The following is an 18,170-nucleotide window of genomic DNA, read 5'->3' as shown; positions in this document are numbered from 1 at the left end:
TTGGCGAAGAACCTGAAGCACTTACCGGCGAACCTGTTCGAGACACCATTTTCTCTCTCATTTCCAGAGTATCTCGTCACGATTACATACTACATCAAATTTTAGATTTTATTTATCCGCTCGTCCAAACTGACAATCACCCCGGTGTAATAGAAGAAGTCAACGAGATTCGCGCTCAGGTAGTGGCTTTAGAGAATATGGTGCAAAGGTTACAAACACCAGCAGCAGCACCTGCAGCATAACCAGTACCACCATCATCAACGCCAACAGTACCATTACCACCTCCAACCACAACCACTTCGTAAACCTCAAACTTCACAACCTGTCCCACGAGCATCAACGTCATACGCACCATAGATACTAAGGAATACCAACAACAATAACTGACGAAGTATTAATTCATAACTTCATTGGAGAAACATTCTGCGGAGATTATGTAATCTCTAAAGTCTTAGAGATTATCTAATCTAGCTCTAACCATAAATCAGTTAAGCGAACCAAAATGAAAGAAGGAAGAGTAGAAACCCTGACAAAAATGGTGTGTGATTAACCAGCTAAACTTGTTTTTACCAACAGCATCATCAGTACCGTCAGCGTCACCAGCATCGTCAGTGCATTCAGCATCAGAATCAACAACATCTATAATATCACAAACTTCGTCAGTTCAAGAATCACTGTGGACATTATTACGAATCAATAACGCGTATATTGTATCAACGAGTTATGAAGAATTAACTCATTCCCTCTGAAGAAATTATATGTATATTTTATATATATAAATTTTAAAATAAAAATAAATCTTTCCGTGCTAAGCGATTGTGTGTGAATCTTAACTACTCGGTTAATTCATATTACAAATATGCAATAATGTACGTCATTAGCCGCAACTTAACCATCGTTAACTACAATCTCTGTCTCAATTCAACAAATTCCAATTCCTAATAAATCAAGTATAGATTTGATTTTACACTTTCATCATCGATGTACCCAAAACTTTCCAGATACCATCATTCGTACTTTACGAAGTTCACAAGAATTTAATAAAAACCAACATCACGCCTCAACATATAACGAAGTATTGATTCATAATTTCAATATTATTGAAGGAATACTTATGTAATCTCTAAAGCCTTCAAGGGATTATTCAATTCTAGTTCTAGCCGTAAATCGAATGAGTTTAATTTAGTATTAACTCATTAAAATCTATGTTACATCTGAAGAGAATATATACATGTATATTTTCATAAAGACTGTAATAAAATTCTTTTGTACAAAATATTAATTGTGTAACGGGTAGGTAATACCCGAGATATATATATATATATATATATATATATATATATATATATATATATATATATATATATATATATATTCACAATTAATATGTTACATTCTTCGAATCTGATTAAGCAAATTATCAACTATACTTCCTACTTTCACAATAATATGCATACTTTCATAGAAATCAAAACAACCATATTCATTCAAACTCAATTACATATTCTGATTTTTAAACCTCAGAATTCAATTCGAGATATAACCGGTACCATCACTTTTAGATTCCTACATCTTTCAAAGCTATATTTTGACTTCAAAACTGTGTTAGAACATCAAATGTATATTAACGATTACAATCTGTGTTCAAACCCTTCGAAAATTTCTGAAGATGCTTCAAATGATGAGCAATTGAGATGATGATCCAACTACATGTTACCCACAGTTATGTACCCGAAAAACTCTTGAAACCATAGTAAAAGTTTAAACAACGTATCCGCGTTAGATTCTTGGGCATTTATTAGCAAAAATAACTTTGCGATTCCTTTTCAAAGTAGCCAGTTTTGTCACAGCTCCAGCAAGTCAACTACGAATTTTCAGTATTATAACCTTGAGATATACACCATCGTCACCGGGGAACCTTTTACATTCCACCACATTATTAGCAGATGTACCAACAACTTCATTACCCTTTGACTTTAGCCTCTCCAAAAAGTCATTATAGTTATTCATTGAAACCCCATCATTTACTCATTCGCATCTTGTAACGAGAATTGCCATACGAATCATCGGGAATTAGCAATCAGTATTTTGGAATCTCGCAGCATGTCTACGCCAACAGTTATATGTGTACATATAACGTCTATCTCCTGGACTTACATACTTGAATATGAAGTTTTTGAAAAACACCCTGAACTGCGAAATAGTTCTTGAAATGTTGATGAAGCAGCAAAAACTATAAAACGACCTTAACAGTAAAAAGTCTGATGATAATGAATAGTGTGCTGGCAAAGCGCAGAAAAAGAGAAGTTTTAGAATTGGAAAACGGATTGAGCAAAGTATGAAGGAGGCTGTGGACAAATCACAAAGACTGAACCTGCCTTCAAAGAATCTAAATGATTCAGTATCTGCTGAAATCATTAACAAATACCTTGCTCCTGATTCTAAACTCCTGGGGACAATATCCTTCATCATCCTCTGATATTAGAAATTCTAAGATATCATCGTATCTTTCATTATAAATATTCTCCATATTTCTGAAGATATTTCCATAATTATTCTTATCTGAAATCATTTATCTCCTCGCGTTATCTATGTTACATCATAAAAGAAACTATTTTAGTTTCTAAATTCTGAAACCTTCGAGTTTAAAATAAAAATATTTTGAATTAGTGTTGGGAACTGAAGCATGAATTAGTATAATATAATGACACTTGATCAACGTGATTATATTACAGTAAGTCATGTTGAGTTTCTAAATGGAACATGATGATTCACAGACCATACCGTCATCATGTGCCATGATACACGACTCTTGTATTCTACTTAATCTCTAAAATATCAAGAAAATATTTCTTGATGATTCGGCTTTTTTCGAGGTATTCTGGTAATTTGACAAGTCAAGATCGTGCCATTACAATTCCCTTCCCAGAACATTAACAATGTTCATTCCAAAATTTATATCTGTGAATTCTAGACCATTACAAGCGGTGCTTAATCGCAAGAAGAATAAAGGAAAGTACAAAACTCCGAAATAGAAATTGAGGTATAAATTGCAGCAAATAAAAGAGAGCATTAACTGTGGATGACAATAATTATAGAAGACAGAAACAGAGAATTTGAAATATAAGGGAAGATATAAAGCCCAACAACAAACCAGAAGTTATAAACCATATATATATCGATGCATATAGCAATATAAAGACACGGGAGAACTAGAAACACTATAAACCCAAAAGTATAGTAGAAGTAAATAGATTCTTCCGGTGGTAGATGAAAAAGAAGAATGACTGATATGAAAGTTAGAAGTATATCGAAAATCAGAACTGGATGGAGCATATTGATGAATACTTTAAAATATGAGTTGAGGGGAAAAGAATAGAAGGTGATGAAACATGACTAGGAACTTAGAAATCAACAGATTTAACTCACACAATAACGGAATAAGTGAATCAAACCCTCTAATGAATAGGTTAAGCTTGTTGGGATTAATTTAGTCAAACCACAACTAAATCAAGTGTGATTAGATCAACACCTAGAACTATTATTCGCCACCTGGGTGATTTGGACTGAGAGAGAATCGGAGGAGCTCACCAGATCTGAGTGTGTGTAACAAATGAGAGGCTTAACCTAAAATGAAGAACATAAGATTTATATACCCCTGCTGTTGACTCACCCGTACATCCATCACACGTACGAGTTGGCTTCATCAGCCGTACGAGTGATCACTTACTCGTGTCTTCTCATTTAGGTTGTAATTGTGACTTAGCTCAGCATCAACCGTGCGTATGAGCCTGTTAGCTGTACTAGTGAGGCTTCACTCGTACGTCTGACTAAGTCTAACATAGTCAAACATCCAAATCTCGTTCCTGCAGTTCCTGTAACCACATACAAACACGGATAGGATAATAACGAGCAATCATGGTGGCCTGTAAACTGTTGTACCTGCAATGGATGTGGGTAGATGTCTAGGGACTTGCATAAAATGCATCAACAGAAGGTGTGAGTTGTAAGTAAATGAAGGAAGTGAATTTATAAGAAAATCTCCGATAGAACAATTAAAATGGATGACCGCATTTAAAGCGGATCCTAATTCCCTTGGTTACTAGAGAATCAAATCTTATTACGAAGATTTTCTTCAAATCCCTTGAAATATGGAAATGAATCATATCTACGTCAAATGATAAGATGAATCCACACTTACTTATTTCACTCTTCTATGTTAGTTTCATTCGTACTCTTCATATAAATGGATTGTTTATCCAAGTTATTCGCTGATGATAAAACTATAATTTTCAGCCTGTATGCGTCATGAAAACATACTTATTATCATTCACGACCTTTCCACTCAAATTTCGGGACGAAATTTCTTTAACGGGTAGGTACTGTGACAACCCGGAAATTTCTGACCAAACTTAAACTTTAATCTTTATATATTCCCGACACGATAAGCAAAGTCTGTTAAATTGAATAATAAGAATTTGAAACTGTGTTCATACGTTCATTTAATCTCGACCAAATTTCAATGATTCACGAACCACTAAATGAATGTATATATGTATATGTGTATATATTATAACCTGAAAACATTAACAAGTATTAGACGTATAATACTTTACATGAACGTTGTTGTTTTAAAATATATTTAATAATTATCGACGGAATTAAAAGATAATATTAAATGATTGAATTATTAGATACATTGAATTACGATTACGAGTCTCTGTTTAGAGGTCCACTTTGAATTAGAAAACCTTTTCTTTTTAACGGTATCCGAAATATTTGGTAAAAGAGATTTACAAAAGTGTCATTAACGAGAGTTAGTCAAAAGTTAGTAATCATTTCCGTTTAAATTTCAAAAGTGTACTTTACCTTGATTAACTAGTCAACCAATTATTTTTTTCATATTAAAAACATTGTTTGGTAGAATAACTACTAATATTTAAAGAGTTAAATTATATAAAACGAACTTTGAAATATAATTGGTTTTGAAAGACTAAATATTATATCAGTAAATAAATATTTCAAACATTTATATATTATGTACAAATTTACAATTTTAAATAAAAATATATATATGTATATATTAACTTAGTCATAAAACGCCCTGATTTAAAATAAAATATTTTGACAAACAACGAACCACTGATTTATAGAAGTAAATGATCACAACGCTCAATTTTATAAAGCTACATTTTTATAAGGTAATTTATTGATGAGTAAGTTAATTTATTTATAAGGGTACACGTCGCGTAATGTAAAAGGCTAGTTTTCTAAACGTACGAAAGTGCGCTCGAAAAACCGAAAGTGGTACATGAGTCGAGTGACAACGTACGAGTCATTTGAACAAAAATTACATTTTTACTATGCACGAGAATATAATATAATATTTAATTAATTCTAAAGATTAAATATATTATATAATATATATAATTAGTTATAAAAGTGTCGGCAATGAGTTAAGTAATGTTGAGCTGTAAATGAGGGGTTAGGTGTAAAACTCATGCCTATAAATCAAACGAATTTGATTCAGTTGATTCATTCTTCATTTTACTACTTCGTATAAGTATAAGATATATTATTAATATTATTATTAATCTTATTAGTAATATAATAATAATAATTATTATTATTAGTATTATTATTATTAGTATTATTACATAAAATACTACGACGGTGTGCTGTTTGAGTAATTTAAAAAATGAGTTTTACGAGCGGGGCAGAACTAAGGAAATTATGGGTTATAGCTATGGAGGTTATGGGTATGGTTCGGGGGCATGCTCGTGAGGTCAATCTAGTATTTATCATCTCCGTCGCGTCTACGTACCTTTCCTGCAATATTGAATCTCAATATTGATACGTGAGTACTCATAATTTAATTTTTACATACTAATAGTGTATCTCTGACTAGTGCTCGAGAATATAGGATTATGCATGCTTGTAATTTTGATATTGCCCTTAGTTAGGTTATATTGAATCTCGAATTAGTTACACTTGTGATTGAGATAAAGTATAAGATATGCATGTCGTTGGAAAGCTAGTGAAAAATTAAGAACTTTTCATTTAGATGTCGAATGGATTCGATGAACGGATTAGAAGTTATAGTCAATTGAATTTTTGATATTATTATTAAAAATGATTATTTTCATCGTCATTATTAACATCGTTCTAATTTCTATCAAATTATTATTATTATTATTATTATTATTATTATTATTATTATTATTATTATTATTATTATTATTATTATTATTATTATTATCATTATTATTATTGTTATTTTTATTATTATTACTATTGTTAAAGTTATAATTAGTATTATTATTATTATTATTATTATTATTATTATTATTATTATTATTATTAATCATTAAAATAGTTATTAGTAATATCATTATCATAACATTTATTATTATTAGTATTATAATATTAAGTAACACTTAATTATTATAACTACTATTATTATCATCAAAATGAACGCGATATGAAAGACGATTTAAAAGCTATTAACAAATTGATTAGGAAATAATGAGTATGAGTATCATGATGAAATTTAATGATATTGATTCAGATAAAATTATCATTTTTCATTATTTTTATCACTATTATTATTAAAAGTATTATTATTAATATTAAAAATATCATCTTTACAAAAATTAATATTTTAATAAGAATATCATTGTTAATATAAAATTTCATTTTCTATAAAAATTATCATATTGTTATAATACCATTTTCGTAAATATAAATATTGTTATTATTATTAATAGAATAATAATAATTATTAATACAAAATAATACAACTTTCATTTATTATTATTATCAGTTTTATTTTATCAAAAAAAAAAAGGTAATACAAATAATATAATTACCTTAATAAAATCTATCATAACATTTTTATGATATTCAATGAACTTTATAAATTTTATTATCTAAGATATATATAAGTATATTTTTATATAAAGTTTTATTTATTAATAAATGAATTATATTATTTACTCTAATAAATCTTTTAAAAATATTTAAAAATATAAAATGACGATATTTAAACTATATAATAATCATGTATAAATTTTGGAAATCATTTTGAGTCAAATTAACTTTTGTTAACTTTTGCATATTAGTCTCGAGCATTAGGATTGTGGTACACTATGACTTGACCTAATTTGTTAAGACAATTATTGACCAACATATAAATATACATAATTATTTTAGGTTCGTGAATCCGAGGCCAACCTTACACTTGTTCAATGACGTTATATGTATTTTTACTACGAAATACAATAAGTGAGTTCATTTGCTCCCTTTTTACTCTTTACATTTTTGGACTGTGAATACATGCACTGTTTTAATAACTGTTTTACAATATTTATATGCGTGAGTTTCATTTGCTCCATTTTTAAATGCTTTTGCAATATATATTTTTGGGACTGAGAATACATGCGCTGATTTTATAAATGCTTTACGAAATAGACACAAGTAATTGAAACTACATTTTATGGTTGAATGATCGAAATCGAATATGCCCTTTTTATTAAGTCTGGTAATCTAAGAATTAGGGAACAGACACCCTAATTGACGCGAACTCTAAAGATAGATCTATCGGGCCCAACAAGCCCCATCCAAAGTACCGGATGCTTTAGTACTTCGAAATTTATATCATGTCCGAAGGAGGATCCCGGAATGATGGGGATATTCTTATATACATATTGTGAATGTCGGTTACCAGGTGTTCAATCCATATGAATGATTTTTGTCTTTATGCATGGGACGTATATTTTATGAGAACTGTAAATGAAAATCTTGTGGTCTATTAAAATGATGGAAATGATTATTTATATTAAACTAATGAACTCACCAACCTTTTGGTTGACACTTTAAAGCATGTTTTATTCTCAGGTATGAAAGAAATCTTCCGCTGTGCATTTGCTCATTTTAGAGATATTTCTTGGAGTCTTTCATGGCATATTTCGAAGAATGTTGCATTCGAGTCATTGAGTTCATCAAAGATTATTATTAAGTCAATTTATAGTTGATTAGTAGATATTATGAAATGGTATGCATGCCTGTCAATTTTCGATTAAAGAAAGTTTGTCTTTTAAAAACGAATGCAATGTTTGTAAAATGTATCATATAGAGGTCAAATACCTCGCGATGTAATCAACTATTGTGAATCGTTTATAATGTATATGAACGGGTCCTTTCAACTACGGCACCTATATTGTCATTGCCTGAAGGGAATGATGATTTTGTGATTTATTGTGACGCATCAAAGCAAGGTCTCGGTTGTGTATTAATGCAACGAACGAAGTTGATTGCTTATGCCTCTAGACAATTGAAGATTCACGAGCAAAATTATACGACGCATGATTTGGAATTAGGCGCGGTTGTTTTTGCATTAAAGACTTGGAGGCACTACCTATATGGGGTCAAAAGTATTATATATACCGACCACAAAAGTCTTCAACACATATTTAATCAGAAACAACTGAATATGAGGCAGCGTAGGTGGATTGAATTGTTGAATGATTACGACTTTGAGATTCGTTACCACCCGGGGAAGGCAAATGTGGTAGCCGATGCCTTGAGCAGGAAGGACAGAGAACCCATTCGAGTAAAATCTATGAATATAATGATTCATAATAACATTACTACTCAAATAAAGGAGGCACAACACGGAGTTTTAAAAGAGGGAAATTTAAAGGATGAAATACCCAAAGGATCGGAGAAGCATCTTAATATTCGGGAAGACGGAACCCGGTATAGGGCTGAAAGGATTTGGGTACCAAAATTTGGAGATATGAGAGAAATGGTACTTAGAGAAGCTCATAAAACCAGATACTCAATACATCCTGGAACGAGGAAGATGTACAAGGATCTCAAGAAACATTTTTGGTGGCCGGGTATGAAAGCCGTTGTTGCTAAATACGTAGGAGAATGTTTGACGTGTTCTAAGGTCAAAGCTGAGCATCAAAAACCATCAGGTCTACTTCAACAACCCGAAATCCCAGAATGGAAATGGGAAAACATTACCATGGATTTCATCACTAAATTGCCAAGGACTGCAAGTGGTTTTGATACTATTTGGGTAATAGTTGATCGTCTCACCAAATCAGCACACTTTCTGCCAATAAGAGAAGATGACAAGATGGAGAAGTTAGCACGACTGTATTTGAAGGAAGTCATCTCCAGACATGGAATACCAATCTCTATTATCTCTGATAGGGATGGCAGATTTATTTCAAGATTCTGGCAGACATTACAGCAAGCATTAGGAACTCGTCTAGACATGAGTACTGCCTATCATCCACAAACTGATGGGCAGAGCGAAAGGACGATACAAACGCTTGAAGACATGCTACGAGCATGTGTTATTGATTTCGGAAACAGTTGGGATCGACATCTACCGTTAGCAGAATTTTCCTACAACAACAGCTACCATTCAAGCATTGAGATGGCGCCGTTTGAAGCACTTTATGGTAGAAAGTGCAGGTCTCCGATTTGTTGGAGTGAAGTGGGGGATAGACAGATTACGGGTCCGGAGATTATACAAGAAACTACCGAGAAGATCATCCAAATTCAACAACGATTGAAAACCGCCCAAAGTCGACAAAAGAGCTACGCTGACATTAAAAGAAAAGATATAGAATTTGAAATTGGAGATATGGTCATGCTTAAAGTTGCACCTTGGAAAGGCGTTGTTCGATTTGGTAAACGAGGGAAATTAAATCCAAGGTATATTGGACCATTCAAGATTATTGATCGTGTCGGACCAGTAGCTTACCGACTTGAGTTACCTCAACAACTCGCGGCTGTACATAACACTTTCCACGTCTCGAATTTGAAGAAATGTTTTGCTAAAGAAGATCTCACTATTCCGTTAGATGAAATCCAAATCAACGAAAAACTTCAATTCATCGAAGAACCCGTCGAAATAATGGATCGTGAGGTTAAAAGACTTAAGCAAAACAAGATACCAATTGTTAAGGTTCGATGGAATGCTCGTAGAGGACCTGAGTTCACCTGGGAGGGTGAAGATCAGATGAAGAAGAAATACCCGCATCTATTTCCAGAAGATTTGTCAACACCTTCAACATCTTAAAATTTCGGGACGAAATTTATTTAACGGGTAGGTACTGTAGTGACCCGAAATTTTCCATGTTTATATATATTAATTGAGATTGATATTTACATGATTAAATGTTTCCAACATGTTAAGCAATCAAACTTGTTAAGACTTGATTAATTGAAATATGTTTCATATAGACAATTGACCACCCAAGTTGACCGGTGATTCACGAACGTTAAAACTTGTAAAAACTATACGATGACATATATATGGTTATATATATAGTTAACATGCTTTTATTATAAGTATGTATCTCATTAGGTATTTTAACAATGAGTTATATACATAAAAATGAGACTATTAATTTAAGAAACTCGAAAACGATATATATAACGATTATCGTTATAACAACGTCTTACTAGGTACATATGAATCATATTAAGATATTGATACACTTGGTTAATTATGTTAAATGATAAGTAAATATATTATTAAGTGTATTAACAATGAAATACATATGTAAAAATAAGACTACTAACTTAATGATTTCGAAACGAGACATATATGTAACGATTATCGTTGTAACGACATTTAACTGTATATACATCATACTGAGATATATTATATATCATAATATCATGATAATATAACAATTTAACATCTCATTTGTTATAATAAACAATGGGTTAACAACATTCAACAAGATCGTTAACCTAAAGGTTTCAAAACAACATTTACATGTAACGACTAACGATGACTTAACGACTCAGTTAAAATGTATATACATGTAGTGTTTTAATATGTATTCATACACTTTTGAAAGACTTCAATACACTTATCAAAATACTTCTACTTAACAAAAATGCTTACAATTACATCCTCGTTCAGTTTCATCAACAATTCTACTCGTACGCACCCGTATTCGTACTCGTACAATACACAACTTTTAGATGTATGTACTATTGGTATATACACTCCAATGATCAGCTCTTAGCTGCCCATGTGAGTCACCTAACACATGTGGGAACCATCATTTGGCAATTAGCATGAAATATCTCATAAAATTACAAAAATATGAGTAATCATTCAGGACTTATTTACATGAAAACAAAATTACATATCCTTTATATCTAATCCATACACCAACGACCAAAAACACCTACAAACACTTTCATTCTTCAATTTTCTTCATCTAATTGATCTCTCTCAAGTTCTATCTTCAAGTTCTAAGTGTTCTTCATATATTTTACAAGTTCTAGTTACATAAAATCAAGAATACTTTCAAGTTTGCTAGCTCACTTCCAATCTTGTAAGGTGATCATCCAACCTCAAGAAATCTTTGTTTCTTACAGTAGGTTATCATTCTAATACAAGGTAATAATCATATTCAAACTTTGGTTCAATTTCTATAACTATAACAATCTTATTTCAAGTGATGATCTTACTTGAACTTGTTTTCGTGTCATGATTCTGCTTCAAGAACTTCGAGCCATCCAAGGATCCGTTGAAGCTAGATCCATTTTTCTCTTTTCCAGTAGGTTTATCCAAGGAACTTAAGGTAGTAATGATATTCATAACATCATTCGATTCATACATATAAAGCTATCTTATTCGAAGGTTTAAGCTTGTAATCACTAGAACATAGTTTAGTTAATTCTAAACTTGTTCGCAAACAAAAGTTAATCCTTCTAACTTGACTTTTAAAATCAACTAAACACATGTTCTATATCTATATGATATTCTAACTTAATGATTTAAAACCTGGAAACACGAAAAACACCGTAAAACCGGATTTACGCCGTCGTAGTAACACTGCGGGCTGTTTTGGGTTAGTTAATTAAAAACTATGATAAACTTTGATTTAAAAGTTGTTATTCTGAGAAAATGATTTTTATTATGAACATGAAACTATATCCAAAAATTATGGTTAAACTCAAAGTGGAAGTATGTTTTCTAAAATGGTCATCTAGACGTCGTTCTTTCGACTGAAATGACTACCTTTACAAAAACGACTTGTAACTTATTTTTCCGACTATAAACCTATAATTTTTCTGTTTAGATTCATAAAATAGAGTTCAATATGAAACCATAGCAATTTGATTCACTCAAAACGGATTTAAAATGAAGAAGTTATGGGTAAAACAAGATTGGATAATTTTTCTCATTTTAGCTACGTGAAAATTGGTAACAAATCTATTCCAACCATAACTTAATCAACTTGTATTGTATATTATGTAATCTTGAGATACCATAGACACGTATATAATGTTTCGACCTATCATGTCGACACATCTATATATATTTCGGAACAACCATAGACACTCTATATGTGAATGTTGGAGTTAGCTATACAGGGTTGAGGTTGATTCCAAAATATATATAGTTTGAGTTGTGATCAATACTGAGATACGTATACACTGGGTCGTGGATTGATTCAAGATAATATTTTTCGATTTATTTCTGTACATCTAACTGTGGACAACTAGTTGTAGGTTACTAACGAGGACAACTGACTTAATAAACTTAAAACATCAAAATATATTAAAAGTGTTGTAAATATATTTTAAACATACTTTGATATATATGTATATATTGTTATAGGTTCGTGAATCAACCAGTGGCCAAGTCTTACTTCCCGACGAAGTAAAAATCTGTGAAAGTGAGTTATAGTCCCACTTTTAAAATCTAATATTTTTGGGATGAGAATACATGCAGGTTTTATAAATGATTTACCAAATTGACACAAGTACGTGAAACTACATTCTATGGTTGAATTATCGAAATCGAATATGCCCCTTTTTATTAAGTCTGGTAATCTAAGAATTAGGGAACAGACACCCTAATTGATGCGAATCCTAAAGATAGATCTATTGGGCCTAACAAACCCCATCCAAAGTACCGGATGCTTTAGTACTTCGAAATTTATATCATATCCGAAGGGTGTCCCGGAATGATGGGGATATTCTTATATATGCATCTTGTTAATGTCGGTTACCAGGTGTTCACCATATGAATGATTTTTATCTCTATGTATGGGATGTGTATTGAAATATGAAATCTTGTGGTCTATTATTATGATTTGATATATATAGGTTAAACCTATAACTCACCAACATTTTTGTTGACATTTTAAGCATGTTTATTCTCAGGTGATTATTAAGAGCTTCCGCTGTCGCATACTTAAATAAGGACGAGATTTGGAGTCCATGCTTGTATGATATTGTGTAAAAACTGCATTCAAGAAACTTATTTTGTTGTAACATATTTGTATTGTAAACCATTATGTAATGGTCGTGTGTAAACAGGATATTTTAGATTATCATTATTTGATAATCTACGTAAAGCTTTTTAAACCTTTATTGATGAAATAAAGGTTATGGTTTGTTTTAAAATGAATGCAGTCTTTGAAAAACGTCTCATATAGAGGTCAAAACCTCGCAACGAAATCAATTAATATGGAACGTTTTTAATCAATAAGAACGGGACATTTCAGTTGGCCAATGTGAAGCAAGTCAAAAGAAAGTGGGAGGAAAACGGTGATAAGAATCACCAATACAACAACAACAGCAATTACAACAATAATCGCAACAATTATCCCAACAATCGCAACATCAATCGCAACTACAACAAACGGCCCAACAACAACAACAACAACAACAACTACAACAATCATCCCAACAACAATAAAAACCGCAACAACAACAACAACAATCAGAAGCAGCTATGCCAAAGGTGTGAAAAGTATCACTCGGGGTACTGCACCAAATTTTGCAACAAGTGTAAAAGAAATGGTCATAGCGCGGTGAAGTGTGAGGTCTACGGACCAAGGGTTAATAGAACGAAAGGAACAAATGGTGTCGGAAAGAGTAATGGTGGAGCAAGTAGTGTCGGAGCAAGTTATGCCAATGTAGTTTGTTATAAATGTGGAAAATCGGGCCACATTATTAGAAATTGCCCGAACCAGGAGAACACGAATGGACAAGGCCGCGGAAGAGTTTTCAATATTAATGCGGCAGAGGCACAGGAAGACCCGGAGCTTGTTACGGGTACGTTTCTTATTGACAATAAATCTGCTTACGTTTTATTTGATTCGGGTGCGGATAGAAGCTATATGAGTAGAGATTTTTGTGCTAAATTAAGTTGTCCATTGACGCCGTTGGATAGTAAATTTTTACTCGAATTAGCAAATGGTAAATTAATTTCAGCAGATAATGTATGTCGGAATCGAGATATTAAACTGGTTAGCGAAACATTTAAGATTGACTTGATACCAGTAGAGTTAGGGAGTTTTGATGTGATAATCGGTATGGATTGGTTGAAAGAAGTGAAAGCAGAGATCGTTTGTTACAAAAATGCAATTCGCATTATACGAGAAAAAGGAAAACCCTTAATGGTGTACGGAGAAAAGGGCAACACGAAGCTACATCTTATTAGTAATTTGAAGGCACAAAAACTAATAAGAAAAGGTTGCTATACTGTTCTAGCACATGTCGAGAAAGTACAAACTGAAGAAAAGAGCATCAATGATGTTCCCGTCGCAAAAGAATTTCCCGATGTATTTCCGAAAGAATTACCGGGATTACCCCCACATCGATCCGTTGAATTTCAAATAGATCTTGTACCAGGAGCTGCACCAATAGCTCGTGCTCCTTACAAACTCGCACCCAGTGAGATGAAAGAACTGCAAAGCCAATTACAAGAATTTTTAGAGCGTGGTTTCATTCGACCAAGCACATCACCGTGGGGAGCTCCTGTTTTGTTTGTCAAGAAGAAAGATGGTACATTCAGGTTGTGTATTGACTATCGAGAGTTGAACAAACTTACCATCAAGAACCGCTACCCACTACCGAGAATCGACGACTTATTTGATCAACTACAAGGCTCGTCTGTTTATTCAAAGATTGACTTACGTTCCGGGTATCATCAAATGCGGGTGAAAGAAGATGATATTCCAAAGACTGCTTTCAGAACACGTTACGGTCATTACGAGTTTATGGTCATGCCGTTTGGTTTAACTAATGCACCAACTGTGTTCATGGACCTTATGAACCGAGTGTGTGGACCATACCTTAACAAATTTGTCATTGTTTTCATTGATGACATACTTATTTACTCAAAGAATGACCAAGAACACGGTGAACATTTGAGAAAGGTGTTAGAAGTATTGAGGAATAAAGAATTGTACGCTAAGTTTTCAAAGTGTGCATTTTGGTTGGAAGAATTTCAATTCCTCGGTCACATAGTGAACAAAGAAGGTATTAAGGTGGATCCGGCAAAGATAGAAACTGTTGAAAAGTGGGAAACCCCAAAAACTCCGAAACACATACGCCAGTTTTTAGGACTAGCTGGTTACTACAGAAGGTTCATCAAAGACTTTTCCAGAATAGCAAAACCCTTGACTGCATTAACGCATAAAGGGAAGAAATTTGAATGGAATGATGAACAAGAGAAAGCGTTTCAGTTATTGAAGAAAAAGCTAACTACGGCACCTATATTGTCATCGCCTGAAGGGAATGATGATTTTGTGATTTATTGTGACGCATCAAAGCAAGGTCTCGGTTGTGTATTAATGCAACGAACGAAGGTGATTGCTTATGCGTCTAGACAATTGAAGATTCACGAACAAAATTATACGACGCATGATTTGGAATTAGGCGCGGTTGTTTTTGCATTAAAGACTTGGAGGTACTACTTATATGGGGTCAAAAGTATTATATATACCGACCACAAAAGTCTTCAACATATATTTAATCAGAAACAACTGAATATGAGACAGCGTAGGTGGATTGAATTGTTGAATGATTACGACTTTGAGATTCGTTACCACCCGGGGAAGGCAAATGTGGTAGCCGACGCCTTGAGCAGAAAGGACAGAGAACTCATTCGAGTAAAATCTATGAATATAATGATTCACACTAACCTTACTACTCAAATAAAGGAGGCGCAACAAGGAGTTTTAAAAGAGGGAAATTTAAAGGATGAAATACCCAAAGGATCGGAGAAGCATCTTAATATTCGGGAAGACGAAACCCGGTATAGGGCTGAAAGAATTTGGGTACCAAAATTTAGAGATATGAGAGAAATGGTACTTAGAGAAGCTCATAAAACCAGATACTCAATACATCCTGGAACGGGTAAGATGTACAAGGATCTTAAGAAACATTTTTGGTGGCCAGGTATGAAAGCCGATATTGCTAAATATGTAGGAGAATGTTTGACGTGTTCTAAGGTCAAAGCTGAACATCAGAAACCATCAGGTCTACTACAACAACCTGAAATCCCGGAATGGAAATGGGAAAACATTACCATGGATTTCATTACTAAATTGCCAAGGACTGCAAGTGGTTATGATACTATTTGGGTAATAGTTGATCGTCTCACCAAGTCAGCACACTTCCTGCCAATAAGAGAAGATGACAAGATGGAGAAGTTAGCACGACTGTATTTGAAGGAAGTCGTCTCCAGACATGGAATACCAATCTCTATTGTCTCTGATAAGGATGACAGATTTATTTCAAGATTCTGGCAGACATTACAGCAAGCATTAGGAACTCGTCTAGACATGAGTACTGCCTATCATCCACAAACTGATGGGCAGAGCGAAAGGACGATACAAACGCTTGAAGACATGCTACGAGCTTGTGTTATTGATTTCGGAAACAGTTGGGATCGACATCTACCGTTAGCAGAATTTTCCTACAACAACAGCTACCATTCAAGCATTGAGATGGCGCCATTTGAAGCACTTTATGGTAGAAAGTGCAGGTCTCCAATTTGTTGGAGTGAAGTGGGGGATAGACAGATTACGGGTCCGGAGATAATACAAGAAACTACCGAGAAAATAATCCAAATTCAACAAAGATTGAAAACTGCCCAGAGTCGACAAAAGAGCTACGCGGACAGTAAAAGAAAACATATAGAGTTTGAAATTGGAGAAATGGTCATGCTTAAGGTTTTACCTTGGAAAGGCGTTGTTCGATTTGGTAAACGGGGGAAACTAAATCCAAGGTACATTGGACTATTCAAGATTATAGATTTGGTAAACGGGGGAAACTAAATCTAAGGTACATAACACTTTCCACGTCTCAAATTTGAAGAAATGTTTTGCTAAAGAAGATCTCACTATTCCGTTGGACGAAATCCAAATCAATGAAAAACTTCAATTCATTGAAGAACCCGTCGAAATAATGGATCGTGAGGTTAAGAGACTTAAACAAAACAAGATACCGATTGTTAAGGTTCTATGGAATGCTCGTAGAGGACCCGAGTTCACCTAGGAGCATGAAGATCAGATGAAGCAGAAATACCCGCATTTATTTCCAGAAGATACGTCAACACCTCCAACTGCTTAAAATTTCGGGACGAAATTTATTTAACGGGTAGGTACTATAGTGACCCGAACTTTTCCATGTTTATATATATATTAAATGAAATTGTTATTTACATGATTAAGTGTTTCCAACATGTTAAGCAATCAAACTTGTTAAGACTTGATTAATTGAAATATGTTTCATATAGACAATTGACCACCCAAGTTGACCGGTGATTCACGAACGTTAAAACTTGTAAAAACTATATGATGACATATATATGGATATATATATATAGTTAACATGATACTATGATAAGTAAACATATCATTAAGTATATTAACAACGAACTACATATGTAAAAACAAGACTACTAACTTAATGATTTTTAAACGAGACATATATGTAACGATTATCGTTGTAAAGACATTTAATGTATATATATCATATTAAGAGATATTCATACATGATAATATCATGATAATATAATAATTTAAAATCTCATTTGATATTATAAACATTGGGTTAACAACATTTAACAAGATCGTTAACCTAAAGGTTTCAAAACAACACTTACATGTAACGACTAACGATGACTTAACGACTCAGTTAAAATGTATATACATGTAGTGTTTTAATATGTATTTATACACTTTTGAAAGACTTCAATACACTTATCAAAATACTTCTACTTAACAAAAATGCTTACAATTACATCCTCATTCAGTTTCATCAACAATTCTACTCGCATGCACCCGTATTCTTACTCGTACAATACACAGCTTTTAGATGTA

This window comes from Rutidosis leptorrhynchoides, chromosome 5, assembly GCF_046630445.1.
Source record: "Rutidosis leptorrhynchoides isolate AG116_Rl617_1_P2 chromosome 5, CSIRO_AGI_Rlap_v1, whole genome shotgun sequence".
Taxonomy (NCBI): Eukaryota; Viridiplantae; Streptophyta; class Magnoliopsida; order Asterales; family Asteraceae; genus Rutidosis; species Rutidosis leptorrhynchoides.
This window is presented reverse-complemented; position numbering follows the sequence as displayed.